The following is a 7,542-nucleotide window of genomic DNA, read 5'->3' as shown; positions in this document are numbered from 1 at the left end:
AAGAATGTAATCCAAGGCCACTCTGTTCTGTAAGATCATTATCTTGTGTGAAGCGAGAGTGTTCGTGATGTTACCCAGGGCAAAAGCCGTATCATTGGCCAGTTTCTGTACAGAATTCAATAAGCTTCTAACTTGATCAAGGGCCTGCATGACACCATAAAACGGGATTAATGTTCCAAGAGTTCTTGACCACCATGTTTGTGCACAAGTGAGTCCCGGAATGCAGCCATCTTCTGTGTTCGTGGCAGGAGCTGAATCACTTAAAAGTACTCGAGTGGATTTCAAGTTTTCTCTGACTGCAGGTAGGGCATAGACTAAAGTGCACCTGCCATTAAACTTGGCCGGTTGTACACTATAGATTGAGGATCCGCATAGCCAAAACATGCCTGTTGGAGGGGGAATCCTGCACCATTGGTTCACACTAAATAGCTTGGGTAATGATCGAGTTTGCCTAATACATACTTCCACATCCTCATTCTTTTGTTGTGTGAATGATGAGATTTCTGTCTTCAGTGACATTCCCATTTTAATTATGAAACCACATGCAGCACTGGGAATTTTTCCCAAGTCTTTAGAGTCTGAGGATAGATATTCAACACACCAACTAAATGTCATTGGTAAGAGTAAGTCTGTCATAACAGGTGTGGTTGTCGTCAAATTGCAGGACCTTAAACCTGGAGTGCAACATGGTGAGGCTGGAGGAGCAGTCATGACATGTGCTTTTGTTAAAAATTCCATTAGTGACCACACCAAATAGAGTGCAAGTATCACAGTCAGAAATGGGGTGTGCTACCCATGGGATTCCTACTCCTACCGAAAGTGGATGTGGCATGCAAACGTTCTTTCCAGCAAACAAGGCATTTCTTGACATATTCATCAGCTCTAAGAATATGTTGTTTCTGGAGTCTATACTTTGTGCGATGTCCATGATGATTACTAGTATGGCAATCTTGATCATGTTGATGGATGACTGAAGTTCCCGTATGTGATTCTCTGCGTTGTGTATTTAATTTTATTGTTTACTTTTTTTAAATGTAAATTTTTTTTAAATTTATTTTATTAAAAAATATATATATATTTTCCGGGACAGTTGGCTCGGTAGGGGGTCTAGTTGTCTTTCAGAGGTGGTGGCTTCATACACAGGTGATGAGGTCGGTGCGTATGGGTCTCGGGACAGCCATCAAGTGGTATCTGCACAGAGTAAGAAAGAAAACAAAAGACGACAGAGCAGTATTTGTTGTAAAAGACTGCAAACACTAGGGTTGTATCCTTTGTTCGATCTGAGTCTGCTATTGTTGTTCCTTCTTTCCCTATTTCTTAATTCCTGCGACACCTAAAGAAACAGTGAGGTAAGGATGGACTAGTGGATGGGGAAGGCCTATGAGGGATTCTTCACCCAGGATTGGCCCCCGAAGCCTGTTGCATTCGGTTCTTTCCTGGGCTCCTCACTGATCCGTGTATCCTATCCTATCCCTGTAGGTGGAGGAACAACTTTACAATGTGAAACATGAGTCCAGGTTTTCCTTCCCTGACACAACACTGCAGCTGCTGTAATCAACATCACTTGATGTGGTCCGTGCCACTTAGGCTCTAACGGTTTGTTTCTGAATGACTTTATCATGACCCACTGACCTGGGATGATTGTGTGTCCCCCTTCTGGTGGAGTCTGCCAACACGACTCAACTCTCTCTCTGGCACTTTGTACTGCCTTTGTGAGGTTTTCACAGTAAGTGATCAGGGCATCTGAGGCAATGTGTACATCAGCATTTCTAAGATCAATCACACCTGGCATCTGCATTGGGCGTCCAGTAATAATCTCATGAGGGCTCAGTCCTACTGATCTGTTAGGTGATGCTCTCATACTACACAGTACCGCTGTCAGTGCTTCGACCCACGGTACTCCTTCCTGATGCATTTTGCTTAGCCTGGTTTTGATTGTTCTGTTTGCTCATTCAACCTGTCCTGATGCTTGTGGCCTGTATGGGCAGTGAAGATTCCACTTAATCTTCAATATTTTAGACACTTCCTTGACTACCTGTCCTGTGAAGTGTGCACCTTGGTCTGAGTCAATGCAATCTGGTAATCCCCATCTGGGAATGAAATCAGTGACAAGACATTTAGCAGTATGTGCAGCTGTAGGATAAGCTTCTATCCATCTCGAGAACTTGTCTATTACTACCAAAACATCAGTTTTTCCCTTACAAGGAGGCAACGATATGTAATCAACTTGCAGGTGACGAAATGGTCCTGGTGGAGCTGGGGTATGTGTTGCTGCTGTAGGCACATCATTATTTTTCTGACATGTAACACATCTCTTGACTGTTTCGGTGGCTACCTTTCTGAATTTTGAATTCCACCATTGATTTGAGAACCTGTGATTCATCGTTGCTGGACCACTGTGACCCAAATTATGTAGTTGTTGAGCCAAATATGGCAGCAGTGATTCAGAAGCGACATACTTCCCCTCTTTGGTCCAGCAGCGAGATGAATCCACTGTGTCTCCTTTGTCTAACCATGTCCATGCTTCATATAGAGGAACGTCTTTGTACAGATCAATAATTGATTCAGGAGGCAGAATTGTCTTCTGTGCTGTACTACCTGAACACACTTGTACAGTTGCATAGGAACAAGCCTGTTTAGCAGCTACATCAGCAAGAGCATTACCTTTAGCTTCCATAGTATTAGTTGTGAGATGTGCTTTCACTTTGATCACCGCTAATTTCTTTGGAAGTTTCATGGAAAACATTAAATCTTTCACTAATCCAGCATGCTTAATGGGGGATCCAGCAGAAGTTAGAAACTGTCTACTTTGCCAAATGACACCGAAATCATGATCCACCCCTAAAGTATACCTAGAATCAGTGTAGATATTTGCAACTAATCCTGAAGCTAGCGTGCATGCTCTAGTTAAGGCTACTAGTTCTGCAGCTTGAGCTGAAAAATTATCTGGAAGACGGCCTGAAGCTACAACTTCAGTGGTGAAAGTTACAGCATAACCTGCTCGTCTGTTATCCTCAATGACTTGAGCTGAACCATCAACAAACAACTCAAATTCTGCATTCTCTATGGGAGTTTCTGTTATTTCACCTGTAGCTGCATATGTGAGCGTAACACAATCGTGAGTCATTTCACCTTCATCCTCTAACACAACTTGTAACCCAGGTCACTAAAAAGTTAAAATAGAAGCTTGGAAAAATCTTATGCTTCATATGTAGAATAGAAAGAATATCCTCAACTCTACTCAAAATGTTATACCAATAATAAGAGAATAAAAAAATTATTTTATCCAAATTGAAACTAGTCAGAGTAATCTGAGATCGCTGATTGGATGAAGCTAGAGGTTAGTCCCGCCCCTAGAGATCGTGAGAGAGAAGATGTGAGAGAAACCAAACGAGTGTGTTTGCTTTACAGAGCTCAGATAATGAGAGATAAACATATAAATTGAGAAACTTTTGAAATTGGATTGTATTGAACACAAGATTTTAGTCTTGATACTTTTAAGTAGAAAAAAAAAGAAGATTTGCGCAAAGAGAAGCGGAAGCAACGTGTTTAATAGAATCGCTTAATTTTTTCCCTTTTCTTTATATGGATTATTTTCTCCTTGGTGAGTAATATTTTCTTTATAAAATAGGTTTTGAATGTGAGATTGTGTATTCGAATAATGTATTTGTATATATGGAAATGGTGAAGTGTTTGCAGTTTTATTGGAGAACTGCGTTAATGTAATGTAGAGTTATGAGAAAAAAGGTAAATGCATAAAAAGTGTTTAATGTTGGAAAAACAATGTGTATTTATATATATTTATATATATATATATATATATTAAGGCTGTGCGATTTGGGGGAAAATATCAAATTGCGATTTTTTTTTTAAAGATATTGCGATTGCGATTTGATTTGCGATTTTAAATTTGCAAAGTCAAGCTTCAGCTCAATATTACCAATAATGTGCAGCACAGTATGGGTATCATTAGCCTGCTGAAAAAAACAATAGAAACCATCACAGAAATTCTTATAGTTTCCATTAAACCATTACAAAATTCCTTTTTGTTTTGGGCATTATTCCAATAGGAATTACTGTTGTTCTATTGGTTGCCATCTGTCAGATTACATCCCACCAATAGAATCCATCAAATAGACACCATTATAGTTTACATTAAAACCAAACAAATTCCCATTATAACCTGAAATACATTAAATTTGTTATTGTGGTTTGGGAGGGGTTCTATTGGTTTTTTTTTTTCAGGAGGCAAGATTACAATGGTATAACTACTTTTACAGAATTAACTTAATTACTGAATTTCACAGAAAATATTTGTTTATTTTTTATAAATAAATAACTGTATTTCTTAAGTCAATTATTAAAGTATTACATATGTTACATAGGCTGATTTATTCATTTTAAGTATTTGGGATTTTAAAAGCATCCAAGTGAAATTAGCAAGCAGTTAGACTGAATTTACATTCGGTTTAAACGCGGAGCCAGGCGCGAGTCGACACAGATTGCGCGCAAGCGTCAAGCCTCATCCATACTGCCAGATGCGCTCGTGGAGACTTGCGGTGCGGAGCCGGGTGCGAGTATAAACAATCATTACAAGACAGGCTACGTGTGTGCGGCAAGCGTGAATAGCTCATCCGTGACGCGGGATTCGTGCCACGTGGGGCAGAGAGGAGCGAGTATGAGAAGCATTCACAGACACAGGCTGTGTGTGCGCTCTTCTGAATTGGGAATAGCGAACATGCATCATAAATTTATTCAAATGAATCTGTTGGGGAGATAAAATGTGCAAGATAACGTTCACGTACTAACAAAAACATCTAAGAATGTATCTTTTAATCTCCAGTACTGAAAACAGAACCGATAAGGTAGCTTTTGATATGCGCTGTGACGCAGCTCTTGGAAATTACCTTTTTTGTTGGTTGTCTGTCATTTCGAAGCTTAACTTGCGTACGTTTTTCTTTAGTTTTAATTTGCCTAACTTTCGATCTGACCCAGTAGACGCCATAATCCCACTCTGTCTCTCTCCCGCGTTCTTTTTTTTAAATTTATGGTGGGTGTTTACTCAGTTGGCTAGAGCAGTGCTGATTGGGCAGAACGGAGGTGCGCCCACTCTATTGGTTAGTAAGACTGCAAGTCAAGGCTGGCAGTCATGCATATGCTCTGGAACAAAGTAGTATCGCGTCCATATCGCAGGCTTTGCGATTAGGAAATTAATCGCACAGCCCTAATATATATGCGAGATTCGTTTTTTTTCTCGGTGAAGTTCATTACCACGAGGTGCTAGGTTGCTAACCCTGTACATAGATTTCTAGTGTATCAACCGCATGTGAGTTGATTAGCATGTGTTCTCCGTGTATGAGGAGAGTAAAATTAATCAGACAGACAGTTTTTGAATTTAAGTTTATTTGAAAGTGAAATGAGATGTGACAGTGTGAATATTTGAAAAATGTGATTAATGATTGTTATTTTGGCTTTGTGTTTGCAAGGCCGGGTTTTTTTTTCTTCTCTCTTCCCTTTTCTTTCTGTGCATATGTGTGTGAGTGTTTCTACTGCTGTCGATCCCGAGCTCCAGTGGTTGAGATTGTCGTCTAATAATTGCCCTTGCCTGTTGCTGTGTGCACGTTGCTTGGACTGGTGAGCCATTCCCATCTGATTCGTACCTGGTGACATTATTTCAAGAGTGTGAAATATTGATTGGTAGGACAAACCATTTTTTTTCCCTTAATCACTTTCGGGTTTTATTTTTTTCTTCTTACTGGACTGAACTAATTTTTTCCCCCTTCATTACGGACCCGCTGGATTGAGAATTTTTCATGGACTAAAGGCACTATTAAATTTTTTCACGTGACCCCTCTTCATTCTTTTATTTTCTTTTCCTTGAATTTGAACTGAGACACTGAATTTGAACTGAGACATTGTCTTTATTTCTCATTTGATATTCTAATTGAATGAGACACATACTGTTGTTTATATGGTGTTTCAGTTTTTTTCCCGTTTCATTTGAAGAGTTACTAAGAAAAAAATCTAAAAGAGGTACAAAAATACATAGTTTCTATGGGTAATACTTACCTTTGAGTGGTTATTCTCTTCTTGCTCTTGCTGTGTATTTTTTTTTCCTCCAGAGAGTCGCACTTAGTCTTCTGTGACTGGTCCAAAATTTGTTTAAACTGTGTCTTAAATCTGACATTTTATAAGTGTGTATTGCAGAATTAGAATCGGTGACATTGGTTACACAGACATCATACATGAGGATGGGTTTGTGACTAGCGGATGCTATAAAACAATGTTCGGGGCTGTGAGGGTTGTTAACCAATTTCCCCAATGAGAGGAGGTGACAGAAGTGACTTTTGCTTGATTCATTAGTGCGGACACTGCATGAGGGCATCTTACATTTACAGTCTGTCCTAACACCATTCCTGATGAAGCCTGAAGAGCTAGATGAACTGCCTGCACTGCTCTAAGACACGGGCCCATCCCTTGAGCGACTATGTCAAGTTTACCAGAATAGTAATGAATTGGGCGTAAACTGCCCCCATGATCTTGCATTAGACATGCAGTCATAAAGCCTAAGTGTTCATGTACATAAAGCACAAAGGGCCTATCAGATTGTGCAATTCCTAATGCTGGTGCTTGACATAGTGCTCTCTCCAAATCATTGAAAGCTTTGAGATTAATTCCTTCCATACAAATAGTATCGAAATCTTTAACCTGGCCTTTCAACAAGTCATAGAGAGGCTGAGCAATTGAGGCATATTCTTCAATCCAAGGTCTACAGTAACCTGCTGTTCCTAAAAATGATCGGAGTGTTTTAATGATAGTAGGTGGAGGTATGGCTTTGACTAAAGTGGCTCGATCCTGTGTAATAGATCTATTTCCTGCACCAATTGTTTGACCCAGAAATGTGACTTGGTTTTTAGCAATTTGAGCTTTGTGAAAGCTGCATTTGTGTCCTCTATTCTGCAAATAGTCCAACAATGCTGCCAATTCAGTTTGATGTACCTCGTGGTCTGTGGAGGCGATCAAAATATCATCGACATATTGAATCATAGTGGACTGTTTGACTGGACATTCTGGGTCACACAAATCACGTCTGACAGCCTGATGGTATAAGTTAGGAGAATTCTGAAATCCCTGGGGCAAACGTGTCCACTGGTATTGTTCATAGTCAACTGTGAAAGGTAACCATGCCTGGCTGTCAGGGTGCAAGGGTACAGAAAATAATCCATTAGACATTCGATTACTGAAAAAATCTTACAATCTAATGGTAAGTCATTACAAATTGTAGATGGATCTGCTACTAGGGGGTGATTTTATCAATATGTTTATTGGCTACTCTGTAGTCTATGGTGAGTCTCCATGTCCCATTGGATTTCTTGATGGGCCATATGGGTGAGTTACAGGGACTGTTGGTTTTAACTAGCACTCCTTGCTTCAGCAATTTTTCTACAATAGGTTTGATTCCCTGTATAGCTTCCTTATTGATCGGATATTGTTTGGTAACAGGAGGTGGAGTTCCTGTCAATTTGACTGGTTCTACGCCTG

The 7,542-nt window shown here is 39.8% G+C and overlaps 1 protein-coding gene and 1 long non-coding RNA gene across 6 annotated transcripts in view; one reads left to right on the top strand and one right to left on the bottom strand.

The window, feature by feature from the left end:
* LOC107561326 (centrosomal protein of 95 kDa) overlaps positions 1 to 7,542 on the top strand; it is a 197,192-nt gene that overhangs the window by 66,166 nt on the left and 123,484 nt on the right. The window lies entirely within an intron of this gene.
* LOC107561329 (uncharacterized) overlaps positions 1,078 to 7,542 on the bottom strand; it is a 9,404-nt gene continuing 2,939 nt past the window's right edge. Inside the window, exon 2 of the long non-coding RNA XR_001605839.1 lies at positions 1,078 to 1,191. This is a non-coding gene — a long non-coding RNA (uncharacterized lncRNA). The remainder of the gene's footprint in view (positions 1,192 to 7,542) is intronic.

Source organism: Sinocyclocheilus grahami, unplaced genomic scaffold, assembly GCF_001515645.1.
Source record: "Sinocyclocheilus grahami isolate Dianchi unplaced genomic scaffold, SAMN03320097.WGS_v1.1 scaffold767.1, whole genome shotgun sequence".
Lineage (NCBI taxonomy): Eukaryota > Metazoa > Chordata > Actinopteri > Cypriniformes > Cyprinidae > Sinocyclocheilus > Sinocyclocheilus grahami.
The sequence above is the reverse complement of the archived record's forward strand: the minus strand, read 5'-3'. Positions and strand labels throughout refer to the sequence as shown.